General features: G+C 42.3%; 1 long non-coding RNA gene across 1 annotated transcript in view; it reads left to right on the plus strand.

Annotated features, from left to right (window-relative positions):
• LOC134482575 (uncharacterized) overlaps positions 1 to 18,032 on the plus strand; it is a 28,156-nt gene extending 10,124 nt beyond the window's left edge. Inside the window, exon 2 of the long non-coding RNA XR_010058825.1 lies at positions 16,670 to 18,032. This is a non-coding gene — a long non-coding RNA (uncharacterized LOC134482575). The remainder of the gene's footprint in view (positions 1 to 16,669) is intronic.
• Positions 18,033 to 18,785: the final 753 nt, after the last annotated feature.

An 18,785-nucleotide genomic window follows, 5' to 3' on the forward strand; every position in this document is an offset into this window, starting at 1 on the left:
TTACAGCATCTGTCCTATTTCAGCATCCATGATGACCCATTTCATGCCTTCTAAGGCTGGAAACTTTATTCATATTCTCTCCTATTTTTCAAGCAACCCTTCAGGATGGTTGGTACTGGCTGCCTTGCAGCCACACAGGCAGGTACACAGAAGAGCTAATGTAGTTATTGTCACTGTTATCTTATTACTGGGCACCACTAGTTCACAATCCGAGCTTTGGCAGCTTAGAGAACAAAAGGGAATATTTGTGTGCCCCCATTTATTGTGAGAAGAGTGCAGGGCTGCAGGCAGGGACCTGACTGGGCATAAGACGTTTATGAGTCAGAAAGTAGGGGAAGGCAGACATCAAGAGGACCTGAGATGTAGGAGGCTGGGCGGGATTCAAGTAAGAAACAAATATAGAGGTTGAGTTCATTACCTGGACTACAGTTTTCAAACTATCAGAGTAATTACCCTGTTTGGGGCCGTGCTTGCAACTTATCTCCTATGCCTCATCCTTGAGGAACATCTCCTAAATTCTGCAGACAAATCAGAGGCCAGCTGCTTCTCCCAAGGCCCCACAGTAGATTCTTACTACCTTTCTCCCTCCCTCTTAGATATATATCTTTATGATATGCAAAAGGAAAACACAGACCTCTTTTTATCCAAGACCTAAGAGAAACCAGGGGAAAAGAGCAAGTCTTGGTGATGTAAATATAAATGGAGAGACATTCCGAGGGGGTGGGGAGAGAGAGAGAGAGAGAGAGAGAGAGAGAGAGAGAGAGAGAGAGAGACAGAGAGACAGAGAGACAGAGAGAGAGACAGAGACAGAGAGAGAGACAGAGACAGAGACAGAGAGACAGAGAGACAGAGAGACAGAGACAGAGACAGAGAGACAGAGAGACAGAGAGACAGAGACAGAGAGACAGAGACAGAGAGACAGAGACAGAGACAGAGAGACAGAGACAGAGAGACAGAGACAGAGACAGAGAGACAGAGACAGAGACAGAGACAGAGACAGAGACAGAGACAGAGACAGAGAGAGAGACAGAGACAGAGAGAGAGACAGAGACAGAGACAGAGAGACAGAGACAGAGAGACAGAGACAGAGACAGAGAGACAGAGAGACAGAGAGACAGAGACAGAGAGACAGAGACAGAGACAGAGAGACAGAGAGACAGAGACAGAGAGACAGAGAGACAGAGACAGAGAGACAGAGAGACAGAGACAGAGAGAGACACGGAGTTCTGGTTCTGACTGATATAACGGTTTTTAGCAACAGAACTGCTGCTTGAGGAAACGATAGACCTAATCAGAGGTGGTCCAGAGATCCTGAACTTCACACTCCTGGAACGGGTGCTGGCTGAAGACCGGAGAGATCTCTTCATAGGCAGTCACCTTCTTATTGCAGCTTAAGTCACTTTCCAAAACTGTCACAGCAACCCTTCTATTCTTGTTCGAAGCAAAAGTCAAATTATTGAGAATGTCCCAGTTTTAAATGAATACGATTTCCATTTCAGTGGAAAACTGAGTGGCACATTATACAGATATTCGGCTGGGCTGAAAGTCCATCTTGTACTTTGAGTACAGCACAAGTACTCAAATGCAAGCTGATCAAGAAATGTTCACAGTTACGCACAACCTGTCAAGGAGGCTGATTATTACTAAAACTTTCTAATAAACAAGCAGCAGAAAGGAGGGAAGGGAGGAAGGAAGGAGGGAAGAAAGGAGGGAGGGAAGGAAAGAGTCAGAGACACAGACAGACAGACAGAAATCTGAATTCAAGCCTGGGTTTACCTCTCCTGTATGGGTCAGACTCTCAGTTCAGCTCACAAGAAACACATGAGGAATGTTGGGACAGTCAGACAGCTATCCACTGTAAGAGTTCATTCTATACAGTAGTTACACCTTCTTGATATGCCTTTTTCTTGCTAGTAAAGTAAATCCCAAGTCATCCAGAGAAACAGAATGGCCCTTTGGAAGATAAATACCCCTCCTCCTGAAAAGTCCACAATATTCGCCACCATTAAACCATCATAATTATGGTTCTCACTTCAAATAAACTGGAAAAGTAAACCATGCCTTGCCCGTGTTTCTAATCTAGCAAAGCCTTTATACACACCCTGTAAGAACAAGTGAAATTCATATTTTCATCTTATTTGAAATGTGCTGGCACTTTGCTAGATCTTTTGCTGGAGTCTGGCAGCCTGAACACTCTATCTGACAACAGAAAGCAGCGTTGGCTCCGAGTTTCTATTCCTGATCCCACATGGACATACATAGGCATACACTGGCTTAGAACGTTCCTGATGTACACATCGTTGCTAGTATTTGGAAGGGACACCTTCGGAGATGTGTCAGGTAAACATTCAGCTCTCTTTTGTAGAGTGCTAACAACAGGATAAGCTCTGGTATTTATACTATATTTTGCCCCATCCCCGTGGAGTTCCAGTAACACTAGCTAACATTTACTGAGCAATTTCCATGTGCTGAGCTTTAGTCTAAGAATTTTTCTATTCGCCAAGTCACGTGACATTTTCCAGTGCCCGAGGTTGGAGTGGGTCTGGGATTCTTACTCACGCAGTTGGACGGTGGCGTGTAGGCTCGCTTCACTGACTTTCCAAGAACCACCAGCCATGCCAGGGACAGATGAGGACACAGGGATAGGAGAGGGTGGATAGCTCAGACATGGTCACACAGCCAGCAAATGCCCAAGCTGGTATTTGGACCCAAGTGACTGGCTCGACTCCCAGTCCTTTGTGTCTCACTGTGGCTGTGTGAGAGAAATAAGTCAAGAGATATTCAAACTATGTGGACCATGAAGGGAGCTGAACACCGTGGGTAGACTGACCGTGGAAATGAGTATACAAACTTTCGTGAATGAAAGCAGTCCCCCAAGGCAAAAAACAAACTAAAAAGGCAGAATTAAGTCAGGGAGCTCTAGCCTAACATCATGCCAACACTTGAGTGAATCAAAGTACTTAAAGTGTGGAAACTGAGTGCCCAATCCCACCCAAGCTTCTCCACATTTAAATCATTCAAATGTTACATCGATGCCCAGGCTGTTGGAGTACTAGGACTTCCATACACTATTTCTATGCGGCATCATGAAATAGGAAAAGAAATTCATTCAGGAAATGGAAATGAGTCACTGAAAGTGGGCGCTGTGATTCGTAGTGTGCATGTATAAAACTATCTGAAAGTAAATTAGATGCATATCTGTGTTCTCACCAAGAGTGTTTATTATCTTTTTTTTTTTTTTTCCCGGAGCTGGGGACCGAACCCAGGGCCTTGTGCTCCCTAGGCAAGCGCTCTACCGCTGAGCTAAATCCCCAACCCCGTTTACTATCATTTGACTACTGCTGAGAATGAACACAGAAGACACAGAACCTCTTTATGTTTTAGACTTCGTCCCCTGGTCTTCGATAATCTTCCATTATTGCTAATTTCCTCTTAATTTCTTTCCTCCTGTTGTGTAAATTTCATGGAGGGAAAAAAGTAACTTTCGTTCTAAGTAGTCTTTTCTCTAAGTTCTAACTTAGGAGGTCCTTGGTTCAGTTGGAAAACTGCAAAGCTACTTAGCATCAAAAATATCCAGAGACCACAGTGCACCCTTCAGATAAACATGTCCTCATAGGCCTGCTCTGTCACTTACAAAGTTCAGTGTGCAGTTGAGGAGAGAGGCTAAGTTAAAACCTGGGAGATATAAGCAATTGCTCCTGTGGACAGAGGACTCACTGAATCAGAGAGTGCTGAAGCCCAGAAGAATAAGAGTTCTATCGGCTCCTGTGGTACCAGAACTCATGCTGAAGTTTGATTCTCAGTGCCACTGTGTCTGGCACTGCATTGACAGACGAACGGGAGAAACTCTGTCAGGCCTCTTGAGACTGGAATGGTTCTCCTGGGAGTGAATCGGATACAACAGGTCTGGGTTCATTGCACCTGAGAGCAGATCCCACCATCACCTCTTGGTCTTTCTTGAGAGAGTCTCACCCAAAGAGAAGGAGATGCTATGCCAGTGTTGGCTGACAGATTTGCAGAACCGTGAGCTGAGCAAGCCTGCCGTCTCTAGGTCATCAGCCTCCGCTATTCTGTTACAGTGTTACAAAATGGACTGAGACTCAGATCTTGAAAATAGTGCAGGAGAAAAAGGCAAACAGACTCTGTAGCCCGCTTCGTTCTAGAGATCACATTCTTATTCACGTTCTGACCTACTAATTAGTGCATGAGAGCAGGGAATCTTATACTCCTTATTTTGTGAGATTTTAGATTTGCTGTACTAGATATTTTATATACTCTATGTCATTAACAACCTTTAGATTACATTTGCTGAGAGCCATGTTGACGGCATAGACTTTAGTCTCTTAAAGTCTTTAATAAAGTGAGGAAGACACGGGTTAAACAAATGATCACAGAAACGAACGCATACACTAAACCTCCATAGTGGAACTGAACAGAAAATGGCATCAGCTTTTAGCTAGAGACTTTACAACTGACTTTGTGGGAAAGTGGGTATCTTTTCAAAGCTCAAAGTGATACCCGTTGCAGAGGAAGAGGGACAGAATCTGTGTTACTATAGTTATCTGCTAATAAATGTTTGGTAGCCCCTTGTTCTGAGTTCTGTTCTTGAAAGGCAGACAAGGAGCTAGAAAAGCGGACGAATGCTAACGTATGTCTTTCAGTCTCACTTTCACTGCACTAACTGGCATTTGCTGAGTATTATCTTTCATCTTGTAGGCTCTCCTGTATAATCTATACATCTCTATATAATCTATAAATAAATTCTAATCACCAGTGCTTGAACCCCATGATCATGACAGAATGTGAAAGGGATTATAATTTTGAAAAAAAAAAAATCCTTGGCAACTTGGACTTAAAGAAAGATCGTGCTTTAGCTGGGTTTGGTGATAAGTGCCTGTAATCCTAGAATCCAAGAAGGTGAGGCAGGAGGATTCTGATCTTTCGGGCCAGGTTGATCTATAGAATGAGACCTTAATTAGAATAAAATAAAATAAAATAAAATAAAATAATAAAATAGAACCCATGGTTATGTTCTGGGTTAAATGTGGAGTGTAGGTAGATTTTATATTCGCCATTTAGAAATTCTGTGTTAAAACCTGTATATCTCATTTGTATTAACAACAGCACAGCCATTTCTCCTTCAATTTTTCTTTGTATAAGGCATTGACATTTCTATTAAATATTTACCTAAAGGAGAAGTTTCATAAGATTTGGCATTTTTGAGTGTGCACACAATAGATTTTTCTCCACACCCACTTGAAATAAGTAAAATATTTCTGCCCCCACAGCTTTCCAAATACACACTCTTGACAAATTGGTTAGTTATGATATGAGACTAGGCAGTTTGCCCATAATTGGAGACATTTTGCCAACAAGCCACAGGCTGCCAGGGGAAGCCACTCTGCGCGCTGAATATGAGAAGATGATCCCTCTGTAAATATCCAGGCTCTCTGCCCTTTCAAAGCAATGATTCCAGGCCACATGATTGGCAGATGCCTTAATTAATCATGGCGCCATATGATGTCCAGACTTAAGGATAACAGCTAACCCAGATCTGAGCTCTCCCTCGCTCTCGCCTTACCGTTCTTTACTATGACCCACCTCTTTCGGTCATGACCACGTTCCTGAGAATGGAGACACAAAGAAGTTTCGACTTCACTCACAACTCATTTCTCCTGCAGTCCGTTTGATTACATGGTTACTGGTTCCCTGGTGGTGTTTAGCCTTCACTATATGAACAGATACATTTGGATACATACCTTCTCAGCCTCGTGGCCAGATAGCATTAGGACTTGAGAAAACCCAGGGTCTCTAGAAACTCAAATAATGTTATTAGTGCCCAGATAATTAAGAACCAAACTGAGAATGCATGTATAGTTGATGAAGAAATGGTAATTTTAATGTTACGAAGTCTCTGGTCTAGCTAAGAAGAGAATAAATTGCTGCTCCTTGGGAACATATTTTGGAGCCTTTTAGGAGTGATTGGATTTCTTAGGCTACAGTTGCAATTTATTAAGTGAATTCCTAGAGGCATGAGGCAAGTGGTGCAGCTACTGAGCAAGAACACTTGGTTGCTACTCATTATGAGCTCCTGCATGTTACATAAAGTTCACCAGAAGCCCATCTTTGAAGATCAAGTATTACTCTCTTCGGCGAGATTCATTATTGACATTAGGGGCATATATTCTGACTTAGCAGTCACCAGGAAAGAGCTTGAAGGCTACATCTGCTGGCCATACCATTCCTCACCTCTGATTCCTCTGCTAATTCTTACAGGACCGTTCAGGGTTATCTCCATAGCTCCACGTTTAGACCTGTCAAAGCTTAAAACCCCTCCACTGGTCCCCACCCTCTCCATTTCCATCCAGGCACAGCTGTGACTGTTATCTACCTCAACACACACATCTCATGAATCAGACGGTCTTACTCAAGTTCCTGGAACCTTGGGGATTGAGAAGAAGCATAACAAACAGGGCTGGGTACACGTCTTAGACGCACTCCCTCCTTTCAAACCCATCTTGTGGGATTAGAGGTACAAACTGCATTTTAGGTGCTAGTCAACTGATCCTAGGTTCTCAAACTTTGAGCAGCCAATGCTTTGCCAAATGCACCACCTCAGTATCCTCATCAATAAACCATTAAGGTAAATTGCCAAGCTTTTTTTGCATATGTATGCATTTTTAAATTCTGCTTTTAGCGTGATTTCCAAGTACATCATTCCAAGCCGATAGAATCCACATACTCTCAAGTATTAAGAACCATTGGTTGGTTACATCTATTTTTAGCAGTGACTGCTTTTGCTACATCATGATGATTTCCCTTTCATGGTTTCCTTCTTCCCAGTCACAGTTTCTAATAATGCTTTTATGGCTGGTGTCACATCTGCTAAGAATGATACATGGGTACATCTTGCTATACCGATTATTTCCTTGAAACATGTTACAAAGAAATGCAGGCTCCCCATTCAGTTTTTCCAGGCCAACAAAATGTGGACGCAATTTTAATGGAACAATTAAGTCACAGTAATGAAAGATTGTGTAGTATCAAGGGAGTGCTGGCTCAAGACAAGGCAAGGGAAAGACGTGTAGAAGTGGAGAAGGAGAGGGTGGATGACATCAGAAATGACACTGCCCAGGGCTCCAGAGCTAGGGAATCTTGAGAGGGAGTATGTATGGAGAAGAGTTAGAGACTAGATAGAACCACAGGGAAGTGGTCCAGGAGTTCCCTTCTTACCTTATCAATATAGTATCATGTGAAAGCAAAAGTCAGCTTAACAGTTGAGGAATGCGCATGAATCCAACACGGAAGCATTGTTTTCGTAATCGTGGAGTACCTGAGGAATGCCAGCCCTCCATAATAAAGGAGGAAAAATGATAAAAGAAAATTGCAGGGTACCAGTCAGAAAAAAAAAAAAAGAATTGCTAACATGCCACGTTTAACTTCCCAGTATTTTCTAACTGTGGATCTCTACAATAAAATCAACACTCTCTAAAAATAAGAGTACTTTCAGCCTTTCTAAAACATAGGAATATAAATGATTATTTTTTAGGATATTTTAGAGGTAGAGGAACAGTCACTAGAATTACGCTGTGTATCAAAAATCAAGCTCTCTTTTCCCTAAAAATTTGTGTGTGCATTGTACTTGTGTGTGTGTGTGTGTGTGTGTGTGTGTGTGTGTGTGTGTGTGTATACCTGTGCACCCATGTAGGGCAGGAAGTGAGTGCTAAACCTCTTCCTGGATTGCTTTCCAGCTTTCTCCTTGTAGCATGCGCTCTCATTGAGTTTGGGGCTCATTACTTTAGCCAGGGATTCCTCCATCTCTGTCTCCCCAGAGCTGAGAGTAGAGATACAAACTGCATTTTAGGTGCTGGTCAACTGAACCCAGGTTCTCATGCTTTGAGCAGCCAGCACTTTACCAAACGAGCCACCTCTCTATCCTCATCAATAAACCATTAAGGTAAATCGACAAGCAGTTTTGCATATGCATGCATTTTTTAAATTCAATTCTTAGCATGATTTCCAAGTGTATCATCCTAAACCAATGGAATCCTAGACATTCTACCATCCATCCTTTTGCCGCTGAAGGGCAGAAGGGCAAATTGCTCTGATATGGTTGGTGAGCTGGTTTTCATTTCAGCATAGGAGGCTCCTGAATAGAACTACCTGAAACTTGCAGGGCCCTTCATGCAGACAGGATACTTCTACTTGAATATGCTGGCCCAGGCACATTGGAGGCAGCTCAGAATATGTATCACGTGTGTCAGCTCTTCTCTATAAAGGATAATGTTGTACTTTGACTCCCCGAACAATTGGCTGCCACAATGACAACTGATTATAGCAAAAACAAAGAGGGCTTTCTTTCTGTGTGTGTGATGGGTCTTTAATAGGTTTTAAATAATAAAAATCACAATGTGGCAAGCTCAGAAGCACAGCAATTACGTTTCCCTTGTTTAGAATGTAATCCAAGTTCCCACATTAATTCCATGCTGGGTGTTTAAATTTTAGCTCACTGAGACTTACTGATTAGATCCGATACATTGTGTCGTAGTATTTCCTTCCGTATCCAGCTAACTGTGGTTTAGGATTTAGCCACAATTCCCTTCAGAGCCTGATGTGGCATCTGGAGAGACAGCTGCTTGGCTTCCTATTAGAGAAATATTCATGCAATGAAATGTGTATCTTTAAAGCTAGATATGAATATTGCACATCCTATTGTCGCTTAATGAAAGGGCATGGAACTTTAAGAAATCATTAAGTATTCCAGCGTTTAGTTACGTTTTCATTTTGCATAACGAGACTCCTTCAGACATTGCTACCACACACATTCTATCACACAGAGCATGCCTGAGGCCAATGTGTCTTTTCTAGCACCTGCGAAGGTCATCTATCAGCTGCACAGGATGGCAAGCAAGCGTCACACACAGCAAGCTCCACGAGAGCAGATGTTTAACTGCAGAAGGCTGGGCCTATGAGCACAGTTCTGGGCCAATCACAAGTGTCACTCAGTGCCCAGGGCTAAGTACCTTAGACACCCAAGGACATGTTTTCACAAGGTTTGTCTATAATTGGAGCTGTGTACCTGTGATCCAAACTGAAAATAAAACAAAATAATCGCTGTGCTGGCTTTCTGCCTCAGTTAAAGAAGAATCCTAAAGTTCTGTTCTATTGCAGAGTCTTCAAACTGTTGCCAAGACTTTTCAGACTAATGCTGGACAGGTGGCTGTAGGGATCCACCAACCAGATGCACAAATGACTTGAATGGAAAATCCCTTTACAAGGATGCTTGTATTCATTCATATCAAAGTCAGGTGGAGAGTCCTGGTTGTAGAGCTAGTTTGAATAAAGGCCAGCACACATAGTATCTTTCTCAACTGCTATGGACAGCAGCAGTCATGCTGCTTTTTTTACCTTAAACTGTATGACCACGCCCCCTCTGCCTAAATCTGGGATCTGACACCCAGAATCGGATGCTCTTTCTTTTTTTAGTGGTTGACCCCTTACTGATCTACTCACTCCTGCATCTTCGACCTTGGTCTTTCAGCCCCCCTCCTTGACACCATCACTTACATTCAACTCTATAGTCAACCTTCTACAAATTTCTACACATTACCCGGAACTGTTTTTCCTGCTGTGGCCATTCCAGCTCTCTGCCCTGCATATCCCAGGATGTTCTCAGCTGTGGTCTTTCTTTCTTCATGATCCATTCATCCAGGAAAGGCTGTCACCTGTAGCCACTGAAATTGCTCTCCCCAGGGCCTCTAGTTTTCATAATATGGAACTCCATGGAATGAGTGCTTTACTGCCTTCCTGTTTCTTGACCTTCTGGGACCTGTGATACTGCTGGCTGTCCTTTATTTTGGTCTTGGATCTCCCTTTATTTTTCATGACTGCCATATTTTGCTTTTGGTCTGTCTCCAACACAGAAGTACTATCGTTAGGGCCTATTCATTCCTGTCATTTAAATTAATGTTGTGTCTATGGATTCCCCACTACGCACATGCACACACACACTATAAACACACACAACACACATGCACACACACTTGCATGGACACAAGTGTGTACCTCCAGTGAATCTTTTTCTAGAAATATAGGTATTTAAGACATATCTCTCCAAAAAGCAGAAAACTCAACATGTTAAAAAAGAATGAGTTCATGACCCCTATGTTCTCACATGCAAAATTTATGACCAAGGAGCACTGCCTTGAAGTGCCCTGTGCCAGGTCATGTATTTATTTTCTCTTTCCTTACCTAAACAATCATGGTCAAACAAGAGCTTGTGAGGAAGAAATACACCACTTATCAAGTCTGTTCATCTAAATCCAGAGCCTCTCCCCTCTGAAGTTCTTAGCCCAGGAAGTTCATTTGGAGAAGAAAACAAAAGTAGAAAACTATTATCTCTCTTGGTTAGAGAATAAGAATAACCAAAACCCACAGCAGGGATTTAGCCTCAAGAGAGCATCTCCTTCCTAACCTCCTCTACAACTCACAAAGAGCACATGGTACAGCCACATCTCACTCCTAGATCTACTACAGAATTTGAAATAAATCAGTTTAAGGCCAGATGTGGTAGTGCACATAGGAACTTCCAGATTACATGGGGAGACCCTGTTGGGAAAAAAAAAAAACATAGCTCAATGCAGAAAAGAAGTTCATGCATTTTAGGTACTAGAATAATTGGATATAAGAATTCACCAGGCATATGGTTGTCAAGCAAATAGAATATGCACTGAATTGCATACTTTCTATGAACATCTAGACCTGTGTTATCTCATACATGGAACACAGGACTATTTGACTCAACTAAAATTAAAGGCTGGATGAGCCACAAAGTGCTTAGTGGTCACACATGGCAATCCCAATGGACAGTTCAGAGGACAGCACTCTGACCATTGCACCAAGTCCTACTTGGCAATGCTGGTCAAGACAAGGATCAATACAGAAATCAGAAGAACAATTAGAACAAATGAGAAGCAGGTTACAATGAGAGAAGGGGAAGCCAGTGGTGAGTTTTCAGAGAAGCAGGTGACTTAGGGACTTTAAGGTGTAATTGATGAGCTCACAACAAAGTTAAAGAAGGTCTCAGCAAATGTAGCCAACCACTGGCCAGTATCACCATAGAGTTCAATTGAGTCAGTGTACCCTTTTTGCTAGCACCCACTCCTGCATGCCTAAATTATACTGCATTCCTCCCCAGTGCTGGCAATGACACAATCAGAAGAGTTATCACCCAAGAATATTTAAGGAGGTAGTTTGTTAATGATTTACCCTTTTGTGCAGTAGGATCTCCCTGTCATAACCGGATGACCTCGAACTTGCATTCTAAGATCTCGTCAAGAGGAGAAGAGAAAGTAGTAACCATCACCAAACTGCCACAACCATAAGCTGGCAAGATATCGTTTTTCTTAATGCATGGCGGTGCCTAGTATACTTATGGCATAAAAATATACTGGTTCCATAAATGTCATCAGTTGTAAACATAAGTGTAGTGAGTTGGCCTGGTATTGCTCTATATCCAAATGCTAAATTCTGTACCCGAAGATCTGGTTGATGAGGAGCTCCTCCCACATACCAGCTTTTGTTGTGTAAACTTGCTCCTCAAGTTACCTGTGATTGGTCAATAAAGATGCCTACAGCCTGGGCGGGGTAGAAGCGACGGGGTGGAGCCAAGCTTCTGGACTTGGGTTCTCAGCAAGGGATCATGAGGAGAGAAGAAGACAGAGGCAGAAGGACAAAGTCATGTCACCATGGGGTAGGTGCGCTGTGAGCACACGGTCATGAGGGCTGGCCTGTTGGAGAAGGAGCAGGCCAGAAGGAATATGGCAAGTCACATCTGAGGGTTATTGACAGGAAAATAGACAAAATAGCACAGAGGGTGGATATCTGTCCAGTGCTTTTATGGCTTATTACAAATATAAAGGATTCGTATCTTTTATTTGGGAACTAAATGATGTAAGGCAGAGTAGAAACTCCCAAATAATACCTAACGACAGTTTGGAAGTAGGCAGTTGGGAAGTAGGCAGTTTGGAAATTCGAGTTTTCCTTTTTCTATGTATTTATGAATCTGAATCTTCTCGGAGACCTCCTTGGTTCAGAGCCATCAGACACAAAACACTGTGTACCCCTGACCAAGGGCAAAGGGCCTCATCTGGGAGGAATCCCTCCTTACTTCCCACCACTCCCACCTGAGGTCATCAAAATTCTCCCTGTTATTTGAGAGTGTTTTAGCTAGAAGATATGCCACTTTACTTCCACAGCACACACAACTTTGACAAGAACACCATTTCATTCCGATGGAGATCGCCTCCTTCTCGTTATATCTCCTATACATAGCACTCAAGGTTTCATTCCCCTGCTGTTTCCTTGGACTAAACTATAATCCCTCCAGTGTGCACAGTTCAAAAGTTCTTCTCTATGGCTGTGGGTTAGGCATGAATTTGGCTCCTATCGGCGGGGGGTGCAGGGGGAGGAAAGAGTTTATCCAGCTTACACCACCATAGGAAGTCAGGACAGGAGCTCAAGCAGGTCAGGAAGCAGGAGCTGATGCAGAGGCCATGGAGGGATGTTACTTACTGGCTTGCTTCCCCTGGCTTGCTCAGCTTGCTCTTTTATAGAACCCAAGACCACCAGTCCAGGGACAGCACCACCCACAATGGGCTGGGTCCTCCCACCCTTGATCACTAATTGAGAAAATGCCTTACAACTGAGTCTCATGGAGGCATTTCCACAACTGAGGCTCCTTCTTCTGTGATAACTTCAGCTTGTGTGTCAAGTTGACGCACAAAACCAGTCAATACAGTGTTCTTCTGGTACATGGGTCTGAGGAACTGAATGCGAGCTGTAAAGCTTAGTAGCAAGCACCTTAGCTAAAAAACGGTATACTAACAGAAATATGATGGGCCGGAATGATTAAAACTCTGTGCCTATAACTTGAATGTGTTGGAGGAGCCCAGGAACTTGGTGCTGTCGTGGGTACCACAGTGTGACTTCCATATAAATAAAATAAAATAATAAAATGTAGTGCAAAGCTGAGCAGGGCAGCGCTGGCACATACATTTAATCCCAGCCCTTGGGAGGCAGAGCTAGGTGGATTTCTGTCTGTTCGAGACCAGCCTAGTCTATGTAGTAAGTTCCAGGACAGCCAGAGTTACATACTAAGAGTCTACTCTGCCTCAAACAAACAAACCCAAGGAAATCCCACAAAAATTTAAAGGCTGAGTGAGGCACGGTCACATACTTTTTTGTTGCAGTACAATTTAAAAAGGGCTTGACCGGTTCCCGGTTCCTGTGCGTCACCGCTCCATGCTGGACCCCTGGTACTCTGGACCCAGGCGGTCTCTCCCTGGCTTTAGTTCTGGCATCGTAGGGCCATATAGAACTAACCTTAATTTATCTCAGCGGTGACTGGCTTCAGTGAGGCACCACGTCAGGTTAGCCTAGCTATCTTCTAGCCCCAGCCGGACTCTCAGATCCCATTGCTAGTCACCCTGGCCAGCCTTAGCCAGCCCTGGCCAGACGGGAGCTCTGATCCCAGCTCCCGGGTTATCAACAAACTGTAACCCAACAACAGGTTTATATGTTAAATAATCAATGAACAATACACCCACGCAATAAACTTACAACCATTGATAAGGACATAAACCGCCCACCTAGATAAGGTAAGATAGGAACCACGGGATCTGGGTCGTCCTTCCCAGTCTCCTTTTTGATTCCCGGGTCCTATTTTTTAATCATCAAGCAGTCTCAGTAGCATGATTATAAATGTGGAAATGAATGTTATTGTGGTATACTTAGGCTCCAACTGCATACGTAGCAGAGGACGGCCTTATCTGTCATCAATGGGAGGGGAGGTCCTTGGTTCTCTGAAGGCTCCAAGCCCCAGCATAGGGAAATGCTAGGACAATGAGATGGTGGTGGGTGGGTAGTGGAGCACCCTCATAGAAGCAGGGGGTAGGGTGAAGAGGGATGGGATGGGGGATTGCGCAGGGGAACCTGGGAAGGGGGATAACATTTTAAATGTAAATAGATAACAAACAAACAAACAAACACATAAAAACTAAGGTGAAGGGCTTCTACTGGGCCTGTGTGAGAACAGGTCCATTGGTGGTCAAGCAAGCATGGATAGAGGGGAGTCCCAGAGGCCCCACACTTCACTGTTCAGCTATTTAGTTTTAATAGAATCAGAAAGAAGGACAGGGCCTCTGTGTTCAGTACTGTATACATTAGTGACCCCACTGGGCTTCATTGAATACTTTCAATCTAATCATTCTACAGAATGTCCTTGTTACAATAAACGGGTCACAAAACAAAATCAAATGTCAAGAATCTGGGAAGGGGAGCAGCAGCAGTGGGGGTCGATTGGGTTGGGAGGGCAAGGAGAAAGTCCGGGGGACAGATGAGTCAGGATGCACTTTATATGTGCACGAATTGCCAAAGACAAAACTTAATTAAAAAGTAATAAAGTCATATGCAAGTAAAACAATTATTCTAACTCTGCGCTGAATATAAACAGCTCCCCCAATAGTTTTTTTTGTGTGTGTGATTTACAAAATCTGATTAAATGCAGCTGTGCTCAACTTTCTATGATTTTAAATTTTACTTTAACATTGTGCACGGCAAAGTGGTTAAAGGCATTGCACGCATGTAAGTGTCAGGTTTAAATGAAACGTTGTACTTTGTTTTTTGTTTCTTAGATACCTCAGCTCATTAAATAAATTTAAAGAACACACACACACATACACACACATATATACATATATATATATATATGCTAACAAGCTGAAGACATCAACTTCCACATGAGCACACCCATGCACAAACACATATGCACACATCCTTTATTAAAAAGACATACTCTAATGAAGCTTATCGAAACCGTCTTCAAAGCCCCATTGTGATCTATAAAGGTAAAGTCAGGAGCATCACGCAGCACGAACTGCTATGGCGGCCCAAGCATTGTTTCCTTGAGGAAATAGGAATGGATATGAGCACATACGTCACAAATGCATACAAGCATATGCATATGCAGAAATATAAAAACCTATTTTGGTTTTCATTGAGGTTTTCAATGAAGAGGCATGAGTTGTTCTAATAGCAATAAAAGTAGGTAGGCTTCCTATCAAATAAAAGATTAAGCAATTAATAATATAGGTAAAGCAAATTCAAAGGCAGAACCTTCAAGACATTATAAAAACAAGAGAACGCTCTCTTCTGAGAAACAGTGCATTAAGTGCATAGGTCCTCTGTATCTATCCATACCTCTCTCAAGTGAGCTTTGGAAATGCATTTCAAACTCTCCCTGTTTGGCAGAATCAGAAAATTCCCTTTGCTCTAAAATTGCAACAGCACATCTATATTTTTGATAGAGTGGACCTTTGTAATGGCATACTTGATGCTAGATTATAGTTTTCATCAACTTACTCTTTTTCAATTATTGGTTAAGATTACACTCTGGCTTGTATTATGAATGTGCTATACATTAAAGTTACATATACAGTCAGTTGCTATGTGCTTTTCAGAAAACACAATGACCGAAATTACATACAGCTCAGCTGCTTCCTGTCCTGAAAATGGTTACTTTGGTTCACATCGGTTTTTTTTTCCCCTCTGTGGATTTTAAATGTAAATATAGACTTAATTTTTTCATTCAGAATTACTTTTTGGCTAACCCCTTCTTTATACCTCCCACACCAGGAAATGTGCCAGTGTTTATAGGCTTGCTTATTCTTCAACTGTTCTTGGAAGGAGATTAAAGAATGGCAAAGAAAAGCAGATGAACAACGTTTATAGGGCAAATGAGATATATTCTATTCATTTCGCCTTTAGTTCCAAGAAAGTTTAAAAAGAGAACAAGAAAGGAAGGAGGGAGGGAGGAAGGAAGGAAGGAAGGAAAAAAGACATCAAGCATGAATGCGAAAAACTTGAGGCAATAATTTCAAAGTTCCACAAATCTAAGCCTTAATTATACTTTATTAAATTAGTGCATTAACATCTAAAGTGTAATGGTGCTGTGCTCTGAATGTGATGTGCACAATGAAATAAATGGCTCTCAAGTAGTACTTTAACATGAGCATTGAGGTGGAAGAGGTTAAGAACCATGGGAAGTCACATTTTGTTATGGAACTAGCTGAATGGCTAATGGTTCACAAAAGTATCAGGACCTTAGCTGCCTCATTCATGGCTCCCCTGGAAACACCAGGTCACTGTAACCACACTTTCCTTCAGCATGGGCTACACAGAGCATATTGTAAGAGTAGAAAACCTTGAGCATGAGATGAAACTCTCTGTTGGCTTTGTCATCCTTCAAAATATTACTACCAGACGTGGTGGTACAGAGCTTTAATGCCAGCACTGGGGAAGAAGAGGCATACAGACCTCTGGGTGTTCAAGGCCACCCAGGGCTACACAGTGAGATGAGATCTTCCCTCCCTCCCTCTCCCTTCTTCCCTTCTCATCATTTGTGTGTGTGTGTGTGTGTGTGTGTGTGTGTGTGTGTGTTTTATTAATTTGTATAATAGAAAATTACTTTCTGAAGTTACAATTTCCAAGAAAAATTAGTTTTCTCTTGGAATTAAGAAGGCACCATTTCAAACGGAGATTTTAACAACATTCCTTAGAGAATGGAGAAGAGCAGTTAAGAACAACATCATTAACTAAAATTCCATTTCAGTCGCCAGTCGGAGTTGGTGTGTTTCATCTAGAATTCAGCTAATCCAGTTGGGCTGTTTCTTATCAATGCAAAGACTATCAAGACCAAGAGGTGAGTGACGTCACTTCCCATTACGACTTAAACTCTGTGCTATCGTTGCCTCACCTGCCCAGGAACTGATACTTCCCTGGGTTGTTAGAGGGTTAAGTGGAATCCATCCTTAATAACAAAAGCATGACTCCCTTCCCCTTCAAATGCAGAATTCAAGGCCCATCTCCCTCGCCTCATGGCCCTTCCCCCCTTCTCTGCTACCCGCCACACATTCTGACTGTCACAGACAGAAAAGTAGATGTCTCTGACGGCATTTTAAATCTTTACAATTTATTTTTTAACAGAGCTCTAATACTTAAAGTCAACGGGTAAAGTTGAAGTTGCTCCTTGAGATAATGTGTATTATTACACATACATAAATCACACACACACACACACACACACACACACACACACAGATATAAATGTGTGCCTGTATGTGTACAGTTCCTAACTCTGAATAAGTAGTGAGAACAAATCCCTGCTCTGGAGAGGGCAGGCATTGGAGGGCTCAGCTGTCCCTGGGCATTGTTACTAAAAACAAAAACATTCAAGTAAGAAATTATTATTGTTTCATGGGGGGGGGGTGTTAAGTTCTATAAAGTGATATTTAAGTCATTGTTTAAGGACTCTCTATAAGCCAGGGGTCTCCATAAAACACAGAAGCATGGCAGTAAGCCAAACTTTACCAATACGAATTATACCTCTATGGGGTAATTCATGTCTGAAACACAGGAGAGATCGTTAGCACAGGCTCAACTACAAACAGAATCAAAAACTATTATTTTAAGCTCCAGGAAAACTTATGAATACATTTCCATTGGCATAGACAAGGTCAAGCAGATAAAAACTCAAGCAGCTGGTCAAAATTCCTTGTAACTTAGCAGATAGATCACTCATTGCTTCAAATGCACATATTTTCTACATTTTTAAATGCAGGAAGTACAATAGAGAACTTCAGTCCATTTCATTTTTCTTTTCTTTTAAAATATTCTGGGGATTAAGGGCAGGGTCTTGTGAATCTCACATAGGCAGTCTGCGTCTGCAGCACAACACAGTCTGGTTTGAAGATGGCTTTACCATATGCATGTCCACAATGTCATAATGTGGTTGTCATGTCTGGTAGTCCAACTGCAGAGCCACAAGCCACTCCAGTAAACAAGCCATATAAAAGCCATTTGAGGAAAGAATGGGTTGGAAAACCTTCAGTAGTCAGCCATGGAATAGCCTCAAGAATGTTCCGACATCTAAACTCAGAAGAGTTGGGATCTAAAATCGAGAGGCACAGACTCCCGTAAGTGTTCTATGGTAGCATACTTTTGGGTCAGAGAACTTCTGAGGCCAACAGGGTCACAGATGAGCATGAGTCAGTAGTGATGCACATGTGTCTGTCTACCAAAAATATTGGGATAATCACTGTGTATTTACTTAGTTTTATTTTTATGAGTGATTTATGCAAAGAGATAAGTCAAGGAGAGAAACAAGCACCTCCAAGTCAGACCTACACTACAGACTCCATGAGGGTTGGGTTCCCTGAACCAGCATGTACAAACAGTAGAACATACAGTCTAAAGCAATGATTCTATCACCTTAAGAGTTAATGCTTGGGGCTGGGGATTTAGCTCAGCGGTAGAGCGCTTGCCTAGCAAGCACAAGGCCCTGGGTTCGGTCCTCAGCTCCGAGAAAAAAAAAAAAAAAGAGTTAATGCTTACCTTGCTGTGTTTTGGCCTTATTGGGAACCCATGGCTCATTTTTTTCTTTCAGACTGTTTCCTTTAGGAATGGGAATGTTATTCTGCAATGCTTCGAATGAAAATGACCGAATGGCCTCGTGTAATTAGATGTTTGCCTCCCAATTGAACTGTTCAGGAAAGATTAGAAGTGCGCCCTTGTTGGAAGAGGTGTGTCACTAGGAATGGGCCAGATGCAGTCAGTCAGTCGGTATCTATCTATCTATCTATCTATCTATCTATCTATCTATCTATCTATCTATCTATCTATCTTGTAGGCAAGATATGAGCTCTCAGTTACTGCTTCAATGCTATGCC

Source organism: Rattus norvegicus, chromosome 1 (genome assembly GCF_036323735.1).
Source record: "Rattus norvegicus strain BN/NHsdMcwi chromosome 1, GRCr8, whole genome shotgun sequence".
NCBI lineage: Eukaryota > Metazoa > Chordata > Mammalia > Rodentia > Muridae > Rattus > Rattus norvegicus.